Source organism: Eumetopias jubatus, unplaced genomic scaffold, assembly GCF_037043125.1.
Source record: "Eumetopias jubatus isolate StellerSeaLion01/CBP00866 unplaced genomic scaffold, mEumJub1_p1.0 scaffold_4, whole genome shotgun sequence".
Classification (NCBI taxonomy): domain Eukaryota; kingdom Metazoa; phylum Chordata; class Mammalia; order Carnivora; family Otariidae; genus Eumetopias; species Eumetopias jubatus.
This window is the reverse complement of record NW_028274810.1, coordinates 121,976,451-121,994,767: the sequence shown is the minus strand read 5'-3', so window position 1 is coordinate 121,994,767 and position 18,317 is coordinate 121,976,451.

The following is an 18,317-nucleotide window of genomic DNA, read 5'->3' as shown; positions in this document are numbered from 1 at the left end:
AGGTGAGGCATCAGAGGCACTGAAAAGTGCAGGGAAGAGCTCAAAGTCATGTAAGCAGTTTGGCGGTGCCTCTGCAGCCAGAATCTAGTCCCCTGGCAGCAACCTAACCCCCTTTCCATAGGGCAGGTGCTTGTAGAGAATGGAGATGTAGGCCCCAAAATGGTGGGAGATTTGCAATCAGAACACAGAATCCCCATGCAGAGGGATCTTCCTGGCCTAATTTCAGTCATAAGACAGCCCTTCTTCTAACCAAAGCCTCCTGTGCCACAGGCCAGGGCAGGGGTGAAGAAGAGCTCTGAACTCACCTCAGCCTGTCCCCAGAGGCAACCGAGCAATTCATCCGTCCTTCTGCTTTAAGGAAGTGCCCTTCCAGCAAGAGTGTGTGGTTTCCTCGTTGGCAGACAGAGGGTAGCTGCTCTTGCCTTCCTAGAGCAGACCCCTTTGACCTCTGAAACATCCTTGGAGGCCCTGTCTCACTTACTCTCCTATGGGCACAGCCTCCAGGCTCCTGGGAACAGTCAGGAGAGAACAATGCTTTGGTGTTCCTACCATGAAATGCTAACCAGAAGAAAACCAGTGACCTCTTTCTCTAATGATTTTCAGACCTGTCTAATCTTCAGAATCACCCAGAGAGCTTATTTCCAATTTACAGATTACTGATCCCAAACACACAAATATACATGTACATATATTTTTCCTTTGGAACTGCCACTTTGGCATTGCCTATGGCAATTCCAGAGAAGCAAATATTCATATTACTTAAAGTCTATTATTTAAATATCATATATGAATTCTATAGTAGTTTTTCTCTGGAGTCCCCAGGTATTGCAATGATTAGCACACTTTTGACCTGTGGACCATGTCCAACATTGTTATTTTCTCAGTGAGAAAGTCGCGGTCTCGGAATGTTCTACAACTTGCCAGAAACCATTCAGCATGTCTGTGGTGGAGCCAGGACCACTCCTTGACTCCTAGGTCCCAGGTCAAAATTCTTTCACCGGATTTATAAATACAGATTCCTTTTAAAACCAAGAGAGATTTATCTTTGTCAAAGTGCCACTGTGAGCGGATGTAAGGGGGGAAAAACCCCCAGAAACTAGACAAGTGCTCAGGTTTTTATGGTGCTGAACAGAAGCAGCATTTCTGAACTGAGTGATGGGGGTGCAGGAAGGTGGGCGCCCAGAGTCCCGGCGATGCGTGGGGGGCGGAGGTCTTGGCCAGCTTGTCCTATTACAAAGACTGGTGAATGGACTGGTCTAATTCATCTCCTAAGCATGTGAAAGACATTTAGAGACTGAATGATTTTCAGTCCCCCTAGGTTTGGGAATTAAAGGTAAATACGGTACGGAAAATGCTCAGGCCTGGCTTTAAAGACTTGTGTGAAATGCTTCCCGAGGGGGGAAATGCGGGTCACTGAAAGGTTGCTTCTTACTAATGCCCTTGATTGGCTGTTGGTGTGCAGCTCCCTCTGAAGTGACAATCAGTCCAAGTGACCACTGCCCTCTTGCTGCAATTATCAATGGTCCGGCAATTTCCCTCAATTTTAATCAATTTGGTTTGTGAATAGCCCTTTTCTTTGTTTGAGACAAAAGAGGCAAGTGTTCAGTCAGGAGGCCTGGCTTCTCCCCGGCGGCTCCTGTTTTCTTTAGGAAGCTTGTGGAGACCCTGTCCACTTTTAGGCGAGGCAGAAGACTGGCATCTCCTTTCAGTAAAGCAAGAGCCATTCCAGTGTAGCCCAGTGTGACACTGTCGTGAGAGCCTGGGGTGCAGTAGAATGGGGGCGGCAGGAGAAGGGGTGGGGAGAACTGTAGCATGAACATGGACTTAATGGTTGCATCTGTTGGCATGCCAGTTAAAATACAGGACTCAGTTAAATTTGGATTGCAGATAACACATTTCAGGTGGGGCATATTTGCCCCGATTGTATGAAGTCCTGTCTTAACTGGGTGTCCTCTGTTATCTCTCTATATCTGACAAGCCTAGTAGGAAGAGATGAAGAGTAGGAAGGGAATGAGATGCATGTCCATGAATTCAAGAGGGTGAAGGGCAAGATGAGCAACAATGACCGCGGTGACAAAGCACTTTCATTCATTCGTGTATTTGTGTATTCGAAGATTCATTGATTTAGGAAAGATGTACTGAGTCTGCTATGTAGCCAGCATTGTGATGGGGATTTTAAGATAAATGAAGCAGATTAGTGTGATTGAAGATGTACAAATCCATGTCATGATATAGTATGATAAATACAACAAAATTCGGTACAACTATGGTTTCTCATGTTTTTCCATCCATCACACTGGAGAAGTATGACCAACAACAGCTGAGGCCCCAAGCCAATAAAGCTTGGGGATGTACCAATCTTTCCTGATCAGGAATCTTTCCCTTTTCATTGTCTTCTTCTCACCACATTCAAGGTATCGCTCTAGAGAGGAGCCAAGTGGGTGAAGCATGAATAGCAAACACCTATATGTTTTATTTCTAAGATAAATGGGCTTATCTGGATAAGCTTAAACTGGGTATCTAAGTATAGAAATTGGGCCATAGCCATTAATAGAGTCCACAGCTGTGTCGGGAAAAAAATAATATAAAGGAAGATGTGATAGGTCTACTTCAAGTTCTTTCTAGATGAGAGGCCCTAAGGCATCTTATTAAAATTTATTTTTAAACTTGATCCAGACCATTTACCTGCTATTTTATTTTCTGTGAAGGGTTGTAATGCCTTTTGTATGTGTTCCCTGCTGTCTGTGGTGCACACACACACACACACACACACACACACATCACATCATATCATATCACATGCACAAATATACTCTTTTTAAACCAGAGTCAGAATTGCCGAAAAGCTAAAGCCAAACTAATGAGAAATCAGTAAAATTGGAGTTTAAAAGCATTTGCGCCGCACCTATTAGCTGCTGATGGGGATGCGGAGATGCACAAGAAACAGTTCACTTACCTTGTAAAAGGAATTCAGAGAGCATTAATAGAGCTGAGATTGTTCACCAGGGAGTCCTTACTTTAGATGCTGGCCACGCCACAGCCACTTTTGTTGGAGTTCCGCCAAAAATGCAACCCACTCACGTCGGAAGTCTCCCTAGTGCCAGGTATGAACCCAGCACCCGGGCCAAGGCTGATTTGCTTGGAGTGGACACCTGACTCAAGGACTGTCAGTCGGCTAGCATACTGTGGGTGGCATGGAAGGGCTTAATAGTGACCACCTTGACAGTCAGATTTTCTCTCTCAGAGATGAGCAGATGACAGAGAAGGAAAAATGGGAGCATGGTAGAGTCAGGGTGAGGGGAGTTCAGGTCCAGAGGCTCCACAGGCAACCCCATTCCAGGGGAGGTGCAGGTGACTGCTGGCCAGTGTCCGGATGCCCGCATCTACACATTATATATGTGAGAAGGGTGCTTGCTGGGACCCAGGAGACCTTCCTATTCTTGAAGGTCTTTCCATCTCTCTGAGGCCAAGAATTCTGACTATCTCCATTCTTTCCAGAAGCCAGATGGTGGGATACTCCTGGTTCCCAGGAGACCTAGTAGAGCTTCTCTGTATTTTTATGGCCATGCATTTTATTACAATAATTCATTACCTGAAGTAATCCAAAGAAGGCCTGTGCTTCTTCCAAGCAAAGGAGGAAACTCACAAACCCAGACTCAGCAAAACTATGTGACAAGGCAGCATAGAAGGTGTACTTAGCATAGAGGAAAAAGAAGCTGCAAACAGCAAAGGGGGGCTGGTTTCTGCTGGGAGAATTAGACACAGAGTCTGAAATTGGCTCTAAAGGAGGGGTCAAGAGTTCCCTAAGCTAGCCTGGTACCTTCTAAGGAATTAAATAGAACCATGTGGTTGTATTAAAGTATTCCTCTGCCTACTGAGTTGAAATCAGATGTCCATACTGCAACCCACTGACACACACACACACACACACACACACACACACACATTTGACATTAACTTGTCTTACTGTCTACATGATGAAACACTTTCATGTCTTTCCATTCACTCCTTCTTACAGAGAAAAATTATGAAGGAGAGAGAAACCTAAGAAAACAAGGAACTGGTCATTAAGCTTATACCTCGCCTCCTACCAGATGCATGTGTTACTTCCCAGGAAACTCACAAAAATTGGCTGGTACAGTGCTCCCTTTTTAAAGGTAAGTTAACTGATCCAGAATGGGTAAGTGATTTGCCCCAGTATCACGCAAACAGTAAGAATACAGGTTTCTTTCTTTTTCATTAAAATATTGTAAAAACAAAAACAAAAAACCTCAATGTTGTCATGTAGGACCTGTTCCCAAATTCCCCCTTATACTCTGCACCAAAGATCTCTGGTTACTTCTTCCCTTCATGTGGCTCAGGGCCCACCGCAGCCACACTCAATCTAGTGTCAAGCTCTCTCCAGTGACCTAGGATTTATGGTAATTTTGACTCTCCTGACCTCATCTTAAAACTTACCTAGACTTGCCACTTTCCTTAAGATTCTTGCTGAATAATTGGTTGTGAAGTAAGCAAATCAAACACTGGGGTATTAAAGGATGATAATGGTCAAAATACAATTCCCTATTAAGACTGTATTTGCATTTTATCCTGGAGAAAATGCTTGAGAACTCAGCATATCCCTATGTGTGGAATCCACTTTATCAGCTCAGAGGGTATTTTAAAAGTAGGTCAGGCAGATCACTAGTTAAAACCCACAAATTGTCCTGCTTATGAGTTCAGAAAGTGCTATTTGTCTTCAGTTCTTCTTTATAAATCCTGGAAGCCCCAAATTCCAGACCCCCAAAATATAATAAATTGATAAAGTTTTGTAAAGCCCATCTCATGTTGAAGCTTCAAGGGCAGCACCCTTTTTAAAAAGGTGAAGATTAATATTTGTGGATTTAAATTGAAGTGAAACTGTATTTAGATCCACCACAGTCATAGATTGACTGACCAGTGTTTATTTTCCCAAAAATATGGCCTTTTGCAGCTATTCCTCGGTGGTGTGTAGGTACTGCCCTGTATCAGCTTGCAGGAATTGATTATTGAATTTTCAGAAATTTTGTGAGCTGGTTGACTTCCCATTGAAAGCTTGTAATTGGCCATGGTGAGAATATATTCACCATGGAAATTGGCAAGCGCTATGAATCCAGGTTGATTGATTGCTTGATCTTTATTTATTTATGTATTTACTACAGAACCAGTTTTTAAATTGTTAATCATTTACCTACATACCACTGTCTATCCTCCTTCCTTCCATTTCTTCCCTTTTTTCCTTCCTCTCTCTCCCTTTCTCTCATTTTTTTATTTTTTCCTTTATTTTCTCTGTCTTCTAATATTTCTAATAGTACTGGGTATTTTGACAGGCTCTTTACAAAATCTAATTTCATCATCATAACAATTTTATACTATTTTAACTCAATTAAAAAAATAAACAGAGGCTCAAAGAATTTATGTAATGCCCAAAGGACACTATCAGTAAATAGAAGTGGAAAACACAAATCTATCTTGTTTGAAAGCTCCTACTCATTCCTGAAGCCTATACTAATACACACACACAACAAGCAAACAGAAGGCTGAGTCTGCAATTTCCAAACAGACTTGCTTTTTTTCCAGATTTTGAAAGATCTGTTACTGGATGACAGACATGTCCTAATATCCCCACTGGACTTCTGCCCCTGAAGTAATGCATCAAATAAGGTTAATTATGAGAATGGGAGGTGGCAACCTGCCCTGATTTTATCTGAGGGTAAAAGATTCAGGTAGGAGGTTTCACTAACCATTGGAGAAGCCAAGATTTCTTAGTAGGGCAGTCCACATGAAGTTGCCCTGTCCTAGCAGAGAAAACTAAGGATAGAGGTGACTAGATACCACCCCCATTCCCTACCAATTCCTGTAAGACTTTCCAACTGGAAATACAATTTAGAAATGTCCAAGCTTTTTTTCTCCCCCTCCCTTTAATCCTGTATCTCTGGGGGTTGCTTATTTCCCTCTTTGGGCATGGGTTTTACTAAAGGAAAAGCTCCGTAACTCAGCTCTTGCAACACCAAATTCTGGTGAGTCCAGGGTGGATGATTCAGAAACATCTGGACTTAATTTCCTCGTTAATAGACATGGGATTAGAAATTAAGGGAAAAGTTTTTGGCAAATGGTATTGGGGGGGGGATTGTCAAGCCCCAAACTAAACGCAAAGCCTTAAATAGAAACCGATGAACTCATTTGCTCATTCATTCAACACACATTTATTCAGCAGGCGCCTCTTGTGTGGCTGGTAATGTTCAATGCACTGAAAAACAGTAGTGAGCTAGGCAGGGCAAGACAGAAAATGAATTCATAAATCTGGAAACAAACAGGATACTTTTAGATGGAGTTAAGTGATGTGAAGAAAATAAAATGAGGTAATATGCCCTTCCCAAGTAGGTTGTGACTAGTTCCTTAATTTCTCCAGAATTGTTTTCTAGTTTTCAATATTCCTGTCTTGTACATCTTTTGTCAGATATATACCTAAATATTTCCTAATTTTGATAGTATTTTCAATGGTATTTCTTTGTAATTTCAATTTCAGATTTTGTGGTATATAGAAATACAATTGATTTTTCATATTTATCTTGAATCCTGGAACTTTGCTAATTAACTTACTAGTTATACTAGCATTTTGGCAGAGGGTGTAGATTCTATAGAATTTTTGATGTACATAATCATGTCTTCTATGAGTAAAAACAGATACATTTTTTTCCCTTTCCAATATGGATGTTTATTACTTTTTGTGCCTTATTTCACTGGCTAGATTCTTCAGTACAATGTTGAATAGCAACAGTGGAAGCAGACATCATTGCTGTGTTCATGATTTTAGGGGGAAAGCATTCTGTTTTTTTTTTTTTTTCATTAGGTTACTAATTCTAAGTTTTTGGTATATGTTCTTTATCAAATTGATAAACTTCCTTTCTCTTTCTAGCTTTAGGAAGTTTTTATTAGGAATAGATATTACAGGGGCACCTGGGTGGCTCAGTCAGTTAAGCATCTGCCTTCAGCTCAGGTCATCATCCCAGGGTCCTGGGATCGAGTCCTGCATCAGGCTCCTTGCTCAGTGGGGAGCCTGCTTCTCCCACTGCCTGCCACTCCCCCTGCTTGTGCTCTCACTCTCTCACTCTGACAAATAAATAAATACATCTTTTTTAAAAAAGGAATAGATATTAAATTTTGTCAGAGGCATTTTTCAGCGTATATTATATGATCTTATGGTTTTTCTCTTGCAGCTAGTTAACATGGTCAGTTATGTTGATTAATTTTTGTGCACTAACTTTGAACTCTTGGGATGAACCCTCTCAGATCTTTATGTATGGTTGGATTGAATTTGCTCAAATTTTATTAAGATTTTTTGCTTTTACCTTCCTGAGCAATATTGGCCCTGACTTTTCTATTATTGTAATATTTTGGGGTCTGGTTTTGATGTCAGAGTGATGCTGGTCTCATAGAATAAGTTGGGAAGTATTCCTTCCTCTTTAATTGTCTTTAAGAGTTTGTGTGGTTGTTAGGGTTGTTTGCTTGTTGGTTTGTTTGTGGAATTCTCCAGTGAAGCCAATTGTGACTAGAGTTTTCTTTGTGGGAAATTATTTAAACGCAAGTTAAATTCCTTTAATAGACATAGGGCTATTCAGGCTATCTATTTCTTCTTGAGTGAGTTTCGGTATTTGAATGTTTCCAGGAACCTGTGCATTTTATTTAAGTTGTCAAATTTATTAGCATATAGTTGTTTGTAATATTTTCTCATTACCCTTTTCATATATAAAGAATCTGTAGCTATATTTCTCTCTTATTCTTGACATGAGTAATTTGTCTTTACTCTTTCTTTCATGATTAGTCTTGTGATCAATTAATTTTATGGTCCTCAAAGAAGTGGGTTTTGGATTCATTAATTTTCTCTATTTTTTTTTCCTATTTTCTATTTTATTGATTTAAGATGTGATTATTTTGTTTCTACTGTTTATTTTGTTGTTGTTTTCTTCTTTCTTTTTTCCAGTTTTTTAAGCTCATGTTACTGTTTTGAAACTTATTTTGCTTTCTAATATAGGCTTTTATTTCTGCAAATTTTCCTCTAAATACTGCCTTAGCAACATCCCACATATTGAAGTGTGTGTGTGTGTGTGTGTGTGTGTGTGTGTGTATAATTTTTTTTTGGTTCAAAAGGCTTTCTAATTTTTCTTTTAAGTTTTCTCACTGACTCATCTCTTTTGAAATTTGTTTTTTAGTTTCCACATACATAGGAATTTTCTAGAGATCTTTTTAATGCTTATTTTTAAATTTGTATTTTACTGTGGTTTAAGAACATACTTTGTATGACATAAGCTTTTAAACTTTTTGAAATTTATATTAAGACAAAAATGTGGTATATTCTTTGTTATTAGATAATATAAATTAAAAGTGACTAAAAATTTAGACTTAATTTAATTTCACCTACTTCTGTTTCTTTTTTAATTTTTATTCCCATGATAGGTGTTCAAAATATAGTGTTAAATATGTTTTGCTGCAAAATAAATTCAATACTTTGAAATAGTTGCCACATATCACAGCATCTAGATAAAAACTTTAAAACATAATATGCATTAGATAATGTTTGCTGAATTATAATTTACTTTTAGTAGTTATCTGTTTTTTTTCTTATTCTAATTACTCTCTCAAATATCTGTTAGAAACTGAGAACGTTTATTTGGTTGATCCATAGGAGGGTACAGTACTATAAATTGGGATACCAGCTCCAAGGTAGGGTTTGCACAGCCCGAGCCAGCCTATCTCAAACTCCTCACCTCAAATTACTTATCCTAAATCATATTTAGAATTGCTTCAGATTTTATACACTCAGGAATGAGTTTCAGTGCAAATGAGATCCATATTAACAAATGAAAAATGGGGAAAAATGGTCACTCTGAGAAGAGCCATTTGTCAGAGGGAAGGCTCTTCAATGTCTCACATTGACTTTCAAGAAATGACACTGAACCAATGATTTATTGGATCAATTTCTTATGAATAAAAAGGATATTTAAACTCCAAGGATTTTTCCAAGATCTCACTTGAGAAAACTGGCATTAGAGAACAAAATCCTACATTATAAATGGGTATAAATGCACAATTGTACTAATGGCTTTTGACTGTAGGAAAGTTACTAGGCTTTTCAAACTTGAAATCTATATGGTAGAATAAGCACCATAGAGAATTTTTCTAGGAAGCATATAACATAAGAGGAAATCCATTTTTATTTGCCAGGTTTTATATAAAGCACTTTTCAGGTATTGTCTTTAATCCTCACTGTAATAATTTTGTGCAGTAAATATTATTTTCCTCATTTTCAGGTGTGACAACTGAAGCACAAAATGTTTAAGTAGCTTGCCTAAGGCCACACAACTAGAAAGTGGCACATCTAGAAAAGCTAGATAAGACTCACTATATGTGTCAGTCACTGTGTTAAAATCTTAAAAGATATGATTGTTTCCTACTCACACCAACCCTCTAAGGTTGATTACAGCATTTTACAGATGAGGATAATGAAAGTATACAAAGCTCAAGCATATTACCAAGGTCACACAGCTAGCAATGAGCAGTATCAGGATTCAAATCCAGGTCCATTTGGGTCTAAAGTTCTTCTGACCTCTAGGATAATTAATTGTGCCAAGGAAGGGAGTCTCCCAGAGAAGTCTCATGAGAGAGCTCATGTTGCGGCTGGATCATAAGAAAAGTGTGGGCATTATTCCCAGATTTGAAGACAGATATTTGCAGGGAAGAGAGTAAAGGCTGAGAAGGCTATGGGAAAGTGGAATAAGAATGCCATTTCCAAGCTGACCACTTAGGCTTGAAGGTTCAATTCTCAGAGAAACTGGAGAGGCAACTAGTCCCTGGGGATTCAAACAAGAAGGTTAAGCCACTGGATGGGCATTTTGACCTGGGGAAACATTGAATAAGCTGCCACACAGTGTCCTCTCAGATGGCCAAATGCTTTCTCCAATGTGCCATCAGGTGAAGACATAGCTAAGTGTTTCCAGACCCTTTCTGCTAGAGTAAAGGGAGGTCCTACTACTTGTTAGTCTGCATGACAGTTACGTTTCCAAACTCTGGCCTCAAACTGATGTGGTTTCTAAGCCTACATTAGCTACTTAATAGCTAGATCACCTTGGACAAATTCCTTAAGCTCCCGGAGCCTCAGTTTTCTCATCGGGACAGTGAGAATAAATGAACACTTATTGCAGATTAGCCAGCAGGAGATGGGGACTAACGGGGAGTAGGGCAAGATGTAACCTTTGGAGTAGATGCTAGGTAGTGACCTGTCCAATTCTAGGTATTTCTGATACTAAATTTGAGAACCTGGAGTCAAAGATATTGTTATTAGAATATTGTCTAGGACCTCTCAAAAAACTTACTATCCCAGCACCTGTATTCAAGATAGAGCCATAGTTTGTTTGCTTTCAGAAAGGGAAACAAGAAAAGAAATCTAAACTTATTGAACACTTACTATCAGGAAATATGCTTTCCACTTAATATTGATTATAATTTTTAATCTTGCAAAGCCACATTTTAATCTTGCAAATCTGCATATCCTCTTGCACATGAGAGAAATAATATATAACATAAAAAATAAAGAGAATTTCCCCAAAATGTAAAGCTGACAACTTGAGCATCCAAGATTTGAGCCAGCATCTGTCAAATTCTGAAATGTGTGCTCATTACCTTGGGCTGCCTTCTAAGCACAAAGATCTGTTCTGAAAATAGACTGACTTCCTGCCATTGCCCCTGCTCAAACAGACTCTCGGGCTTAACTTGGAAGGGTCCAAAGAGGACCGGCCTTCCAGGGAAGCTGGGCATTGTTCCTCAGCATTCTGTCTACTGTTTTCTAACCTGCCATATCCTGTGACTCCAACTTCCTTCCACTTGCTGATAACTGGGCAGACTGAGCTGCAGACCTAACATACACATCGCTTGCCTTTTTGTCCCACTGGTATAACGACCCTTGATAGAGGAGATTTATGGCATTCCTGTACTTCCGACGGAGCGCACTCCAGATGTAGAGTGAGGTTTAGTGACTCCCTCTTAAAAAACAAAACAAAACAAAACAGAAAATAAAACAAGGGCAGCTGAAGAACTTCGTCCACACCCTCTAGGGCAGACACTTAATGTCCCTCATGCTCCGGTGTAAGTGACTTCCCTTTTCCTTCCTTCTTATCGCTTTGCTTTAAAGTGTGCCTGGAAACATTGCAAAGGGGAAAGTATAAACAATGTCAGGGGTGGTGCTATATTTAAAGAAAATTTAGGCTTTGCATCCTGTCCTATTCTTAAAGAACATAAATAAATAAGCTCGCAAGAAAGTCCTATACATTTTGTAGACTTGGCTGGGTGTGCTGGCTTATTTAAATTAGATAAACAGTTTAGCTTTCAAACAGTCTTGTAATGGGCTTTCTGATTTTCATGTCTGAAATGAAAGACACCAAATTCCAGCTTTCTGGACGAACCTTGTACCCTTGAACAACTATGTCTTTTGTAATTTCAGTAATTTCCTCTATAACACTCCCCCCCAAGGTAACATGCTAGGGCTTGAGTTAGAATGACTTTCAGAGATGGAAGGAAAGATAGTGGGAACGAAGTGGACACCTGAGTGAAATCTTCTTATACATATGTTTTGCTTGACTTTAATGATGTCTTAAAAGATGTGAACCAGCATTTCATTAGTTAGAAGTTTTATATTTAAAACATCTGACTTTTGGGGTTATTTTGAAAAAGTGAAAAGTAGAGCAACGCAGGGCTGGCAATCCCACCTATAACAATTAGATGAAGTTCAGTAGCCACTGTACCCTGGAGGACAGGTGCGTCTCTCTTGTTATCTGGTCTCACTCCTCTGTCTGTGACCCCAGCATTGAGGCCAAGCGTCAGCTTTCCTTTATGCCATTATATTGCCTTTGAGCTGCTGCTCATGTTTTTAAGAAAATAATTGTTTTTCTCTATGTATCTGTCAAAAATGGAATCAGGAGAGGTGAACCAAGCTATGTGATATTTTCTTTATACCTTTAGATTATGTTACCTGCCTTGCCCATTGGCATTTAACTTGGTTACCCTTGATCTAGGCCAGTGCCTTCAACTAGGAGACCAGGGGGCTGGGCAATAGACGATGACTTGTCCAAGGTCAGGCGCTGACTTAGGTAATGCAAGGAGAACAGTTCATGTCTTGTGACTTTAATCTTATGTGGTGCTACTTGCAGGAGATGCTTTGGAGATTTAGGTGACATTTCTGGTTGTCCTAATGAATAGGAGCATCAACTGGCATTTAGTGAATGGGGACCAGAGATGGTAGGGATGCTGTGATGCGCTGTTACAGTCAAGAATTGTCCTGTGCCCGATGGGGGAGCAAGATGACAGAGGAATAGGAGACCTGGATTTTGTCTGCTCTCAGGAATTCAGCTGGATAGGGATCAAACCATTCTGAACACCTATGAACTCAAGAGGAGATCGAAGAAAAGAATACCAACAACTCTCTGAACAGAAAAGCGACCACTTTCTGGAAGGTAGGACGTGCAGAGAAGTGAATCCGAGGCGATATTCGGGAGGATAGATGGCGGGGGGGGGGGGGCCTCCGTCGGCCGCTTCTGGCAAGTGATAGAGCCGCGGAGCACAAAATCGGACCTTTTAGAAGTCGGTTCCACCAAGGGACGTCGTTCCAGTGGCTAAGCGGGGGGTGGAACACTTACTGGGACACTGTGGTGTCAGGACCCTCGGGGTCACAGAAAGACCGGGGGTGCCTGAGTGCGGCAGAGCTCCCAGGCATTGGAGCGGGGAAGCTGGCTGCAGAGATGGAGCTGAGGCGCGGGTTCTCAGCTCGAGGTTGCCCTAAACCGCGATCCCCAGCATAGTCGGGCCACTGCTCTTCCAGCAGGGACCCAACAAGCGGCAGATCTGGGGAGACTCACCTTCCTCCCCCGGGAGGAGGGCGCAGGAGTGCACCACAGGGATCTGCTGGGTTTGGAGACTCCACACGGGGTCGGGTGCCAGAGATAGAAACACTTGGTCATGGGCTGGGTGAGCACGGAATGCGGCTGGAGACCAGGAAGATGGGAGCGATTGACTGCTTTTCTCTGGGGGTGCACTAAGGAGTGGGGCCCCGAGTTCTCGGCTCCTCCAGGGCGGAGATTGGGAGGCCGCCATTTTCACTCTCGTCCTCCAAAGCCTAATGGAAAGCCTCAAGGGAACGAAAGCTCCCAAGAGCAAACCCGAGCAGATTACTTAGCCCGGCCCTGGCAAGGGCAGAGCAATTCCGCCTCCGACAAAGACATTTGGGAACCACGGCAACAGGCCCCCACCCCAGAAGATCAGCACGAACAGCCAGCCAAGACGAAGTTTACCGATCAAGGAGTGTGACAGAACTCCGGTGCTGGGGGAATACTGCAAATAGAATCCATGGCCTTTTTACCATGATTCTTTAGTATTTCAAAGTTAATTTTTTTTAACTGTCTTTTTTTTTTTTTTGGAATTTTTCTTTTCCCTTTCTCAACCAACGTCTTATCCCTTTTTAAAAAAACATTTTTATTTTTCATTTTTAGAGTCATATTCTATCCCTTCATAGTAGTTACCCTTATTTTGGGCATATCTATATCTATATCTATATCTATATACATATATATGTATATATATGTATATATATACACACATATATATATACATATAGATATAGATATATAAAAGTTGTTCTCTCTTTAAAATTTTGAGATACAGTTTCTTCAAACAGATCAAAATATGCCCTAAATCTCTAGTGTATGACTTTCTTCTAATCTCCTGCCTGATCACGTTCTCTCTTTTTTTTTTTATTTAAATCCTCTTTCTTTTTTCAAACAACGTCTTATCAATTCCTTTTATAAAATTTTTTTAAATTTTCATCTTTACAGTCATATTCCATCCCTTCATCGTATCAACCCTATTTTTGTACATATATAAGGTTTCTTTCTTTAAAATTTTGGGAGACAATTTCTTCTAACAGACCAAAATACACCCAAAATCTAGTGTATGGCACTGATCTATGCACCAGGCTGATCATATTCTGTTTCTTTTGTTCTTTTTTTGGTTTGCTTTATCCTATTTTTGTTTTTATCATTTTTTTTCTTGTTCTTTTTTCTTTCTTTCCCCTTCTATTCCCCTGGTTTCAGGTCTTTTCTGATTTGTTTAGAGTATATTTTCTGGGGACATTGTTACCCTGTTAGCATTTTGTTCTCTGATTCATCTCTTCTCCTCTGGACAAATGACAAGATGGAAAAAATCACCTTAACAAAAAGAACAAGAGGTAGTACCAACTGCCAGGGACCTACTCAATATGGACATTAGTACGATGTCAGACCTAGAGTTCAAAATCATGATTTTAAAGATACTACCTGGGCTTGAAAAAGGCATGGAAGTTATTAGAGAAACCCTTTCTGGAGAAATAAAAGAACTAAAATCTAACCAAGTCGAAACCAAAAAGGCTATTAATGAGGTGCAATAAAAAATGGGGGAGCTAATTGCCAGGATAAACTAGGCAGAAGAGAGAATCAGTGATATAGAAGACTAAATGATGGAAAGTAAAGAAGCTGAGAAAAAGAGAGATGAACAACTACTGGATCATGAGGGCAGAATTCAAGAGATAAGCGATACGATAAGATGAAACAACATTAGAATACTTGGGATTCCAGAGAAGAAGAAGGAGAGAGAGGAGCAGAAGGTATATTGGAGCAAATTATAGCAGAGAACTTCCCTAATGTAAGGAAGGAAACAGGCATGAAAATCCAGGAGGCACAGAGAACCCCTCTCAAAATCAATAAAAATAGGTCAACACCCCGACATCTAATAGTAAAACTTATGAGTCTCAGAGACAAAGAGAAAATCCTGAAAGTAGCTCGGGACAAGAGATATGTAACCTACAATGGTAGAAATATTAGATTGGCAACAGACCTATCCACAGAGACCTGGCAGGCCAGAAAGGACTGGCATGATATATTCAGAGCACTAAATGAGAAAAATATGCAGCCAAGAATACTATATCCAGCTAGGCTGTCATTGAAAATAGAAAGAGAGATAAAAAGCTTCCAGGACAAACAAAAACTAAAGGAATTTGCAAACACGAAACCAACCCTACAAGAAATATCGAAAGGGGTCCTCCAAGCAAAGAGAGAGCCTAAAAGCAGCATAGATCAGAAAGGAACACAGACAATATACAATAGCAGTCACCATACAGGCAATACAATGGCACTAAATTCATACCTTTCAATAGTTACCCTGAATGTAAATGAGCTCAATGCCCCAGTCAAAAGACACAGGCTATCAGATTGGATTAAAAAACAAGACCCATCAATATGTTGTCTACAAAAGACTCAGTTTAGACCAAAAGACACCCCCAGATTGAAAGTGAGGGGGTGGAAAACCATTTACCATGCTAATGGACACCAAAAGAAAGCTGGAGTGGCAATCCTTCTATCACACAAATTCGATTTTAAACCAAGGACTGTAATAAGAGATGAGGAAGGACACTATTTCCTACCTAAAGGGTCTATCCAACAAGAAGATCTAACTATTGTAAATATCTACGCCCCTAACATGGGAGCAGCCAATTCTATAAGGCAATTAATAACAAAAGCAAAGAAACACATCGACAGCAATACAATAAAGTGGGGGACTTTAACATCCCCTCACTGAAATGGACAGATCATCTAAGCAAAAATCAACAAGGAAATAAAGACTTTAAATGACACACTGGACCAAATGGACTTCACAGACATATTCAGAACATTCCATCCCAAAGCAACGGAATACACATTCTTCTCTAGTGCCCATGGAACATTCTCCAGAATAGATCACATCCTAGGTCAAAAATCAGGTCTCAACCGGTACCAAAGGAATGGGATTATTCCCTGCATGTTTTCAGACCACAATGCTTTGAAACTAGAACTCAATCACAAGAGGAAAGTCAGAAAGAACTCAAGTACATGGAGGCTAAAGAGCATCCTACTAAAGAATGAATGGGTCAACCAGGAAATTAAAGAACAATTTAAAAAATTCATGGAAACCAATGAAAATGAAAACAGAACTGTTCAAAATCTTTGGGATGCAGCAAAGGCTGTCTAAAGAGGAAGGTACATAGCAATACAAGACTTTCTCAAGAAACAAGAAAGGTCTCAAATACACAACCTAAACCTACACCTAAAGGAGCTAGAGAAAAAAACAACAAATAAAGCCTAAACCCAGCAGGAGAAGAGAAATAATAAATATCAGAGCAGAAAGCAATGAAATAGAAACCAAAAGAACAGTAGAACAGATCAACGAAACAAGGAGCTGGTTCTTTGAAAGATTTAATAACATTGATAAACCCCTGGACAGACTTATCAAAATGAAAAGAGAAATGACCCAAATCAACAAATCATGAATGAAAGAGGAGAGATCACAACCAACACCAAAGAAATACAAACAATTATAAGAACATATTATGAAGAACTATATGCCAGCATATTAGATAATCTGGAAGAAATGGATGCATTCCTAGAGATGTATCAACTACCAAAACTGAACCAGGAAGAAATAGAAAACCTGAACAGACCTATAACCACTAAGGAAATTGAAGCAGTCATCGAAAATCTCCCAACAAACAAAAGCCCAGGGCCAGATGGCTTCCCAGGGGAATTCTACCAAACATTTAAAGAATTAATACCCATTCTTCGGAAACTGTTCCAAAAATTAGAAATGGAAGGAAAACGTCCAAATTCATTTTATGAGGCCACCATTACCTTGAAACCCAAACCAGACAAAGACCCCATCAAAAAGGAGAATTAGAGACCAATATCCTTGATGAACATGATGCAAAAATTCTCACCAAAATACTAGCCAATAGGATCCAACAGTACATTAAAAGGATTATTCACTAGGACCAAGTGGGATTTATCCCTGGGCTGCAAGGCTGGTTCAACATCCGCAAATCAATCAACGTGATACAATACATTAACCAAAGAAAGAACAAGAATCTTATGATTCTCTCAATAGTTCCAGAAAAAGCATTTGACAAAGTACAGCATCCTTTCTTGATTAAAACTCTTCAGAGTATAGGGATAGAGGGTGCATACCTCCATATCATAAAAGTCATCTATGAAAAACTTACAGTGAATATCATTCTCAATGGGGAAAAACTGAGAGCTTTCCTGCTAAGGTCAGGAACACGGCAGGGATGTCCACTATCACCACTGCTATTCAACATAGTATTAGAAGTCCTAGCCACAGCAATCTGACAACAAAAAGGAATCAAAGGCATCCAAATCAGCAAAGAAGAAGTCAAACTCTGACTCTTTGCAGGTGATATGATACTTTATGTGGAAAACCCAAGAGACTCCACCCCAAAGCTGCTAGAACTCACACAGGAATTCAGTAAAGCGGCAGGATATAAAATCACTGCACAGAAATCAGTGGCATTCCTATACACCAACAACAAGACAGAAGAAAGAGAAATTAAGGAGTCGATCCCATTTACAATTGCACCCAAAACCATAGATACCCATTTACACTTGCAGCCAAAACCAGATCTAACCAAAGAGGCAAAGAATCTGTACTCAGAAAAGTATAAAACACTCATGAAAGAAATTGAGGAAGACACAAAGAAATGGAAAAATATTCCATGCTCATGGATTGGAAGAAGAAATATTGTGAAGATGTCAATGCTACCTAGAGCAATCTACACATTCAATGTAATCCCCGTCAAAATACTATCCACTTTTTTCAGAGAAATGGAACAAATAATCCTCAAATTTCTATGGAACCAGAAAAGACCACGAAAAGCCAGGGGAATGTTGAAAAAGAAAAGCAAAGCTGGCAGCATCAGAATTCCGGACTCCCAGCTCTATTACAAAGCTGTCATCATCAAGACAGTATGGTGCTGGCACAAAAACAGACACATAGATCAATGGAACAGAACAGAGAACCCAGAAATGGACCCTCAACTCTACAATTGATCTTTGACAAAGCAGGAAAGAATGTCCGATGGAAAAAAAGACAGTCTCTTCAACAAATGGTGTTGGGAAAATTGGACAGCCATAGGCAGAAGAATAAAACTGGACTATTTCCTTATAACACACACAAAAATAGACTCGAAATGCAATATATGTTAAGAAAAAAAAAAGAAGATAGCAGGAGAGGAAGAATGAAGGCGGGAAAATTGGAGGGGGAGACAAACCATGAGAGACGATGGACTCTGAAAAACAAACTGAGGGTTCTAGAGGGGAGGGGGGTGGGAGGATGGGTTAGCCTGGTGATGGGTATTAAAGAGGGCACGTATTGAACGGAGCACTGGTTGTTAT